Source organism: Aptenodytes forsteri, unplaced genomic scaffold (genome assembly GCF_000699145.1).
Source record: "Aptenodytes forsteri isolate BGI_AS27 unplaced genomic scaffold, ASM69914v1 Scaffold102, whole genome shotgun sequence".
In the NCBI taxonomy this organism is placed as follows: Eukaryota; Metazoa; Chordata; class Aves; order Sphenisciformes; family Spheniscidae; genus Aptenodytes; species Aptenodytes forsteri.
In genome coordinates, this window is record NW_008795771.1 from 797,425 (window position 1) to 798,617 (window position 1,193).

General features: G+C 43.3%; 1 protein-coding gene across 1 annotated transcript in view; it reads right to left on the bottom strand.

Moving 5' to 3' along the window:
• CORIN (corin, serine peptidase) overlaps positions 1-1,193 on the bottom strand; it is a 148,037-nt gene that overhangs the window by 57,401 nt on the left and 89,443 nt on the right. The gene's annotated exons all lie outside the window — the stretch shown is intronic.

Here is a 1,193-nt window from a genome sequence, read left to right on the forward strand (position 1 = left end):
CATCTGTAGCCCTTCCCACGTCCACTGATGTACTCACCCCATCATAGAAGGCCACCAGGTTAGTCAGGCGGGACTTGCCCTTGGTGAAGCCATGCTGGCTGTCTCGAATCACCTCCCTGTCCTCCATGTGCCTTAGCATAGCTTCCAGGAGGATCTGTTCCATGATCTTCCCAGGCACAGACGTGAGACTGACTGGCCTGTAGTTCCCCAGGTCTTCCTTTTTTCCCTTTTTAAAAATGGGGGTTATGTTTCCCCTTTTCCAGTCACTGGGAACTTCTCCGGAATGATGCATCAGAAGTGTCTGTTTCTCTCAGTTGATCCTCCATACAGCCAGTTTAGACATTTAGTTAAGATAAAGCCACCTGCACAGGGACAGATGACTCCCTCCCTAATGTATGTAACTTCATAACTAAAAACCAGAGACATCTCTCCAAGCTGGTAGCATCTAAAACAAATATAAGAAGTCCTGTATTTTGGGATTGCAGACGGGGGAAGCTTCGACAGGAACCTGGACATCGCAGGAGAATGCCTCTGGATATATTTACATTTTTTTATCTGGAATTATGAACCAAACCTGACTAAGCAGTACCTTTAAGACCAAAGGTATTGAGGTGAATGGGCTTCGTCTCTTCTCACCTCATCCTGCCATCAAAGGAGCTGATCACAGCATTACAAGCACAAATCAATGCACCCACCAGGTTACTGGAATTGGCGCTGAAACAGCAGACAAGCAAGCTGCTCTGCTATTACTGCAGCTGTCTTTTCTTTAACAAAAATGGGGCAGGAAATGTAGAGATGGATAAAAGAAATATTAAGATTAGTATGAATTAAATAGGAAAGGAAATATGTGTGTGCATGAAAGCATCAGAAGCAAGAGCAGAGTAAGTTTTAAAGGAATGCTATATATTAATTGCTACAGAGCACTGTAAGCATGACTTCATTTAAATGATCAGGCAGCAAGATGATGAATAACAACCTGACCTAAAGATATGGAAACAAGAATCGTAGAATCACAGAATCATAGAATCGTTTAGGTTGGAAAAGACCTTTAAGATCATCAAGTCCAACCATTAACCTAGCACTGCCAATGCTAGGTTAAACCTAGCAGGTTAACCACTAAACCATGTCCCTAAGCACCACATCTACACATCTTTTAAATACCTCCAGGGATGGTGACTCCACCACTTCCCTGG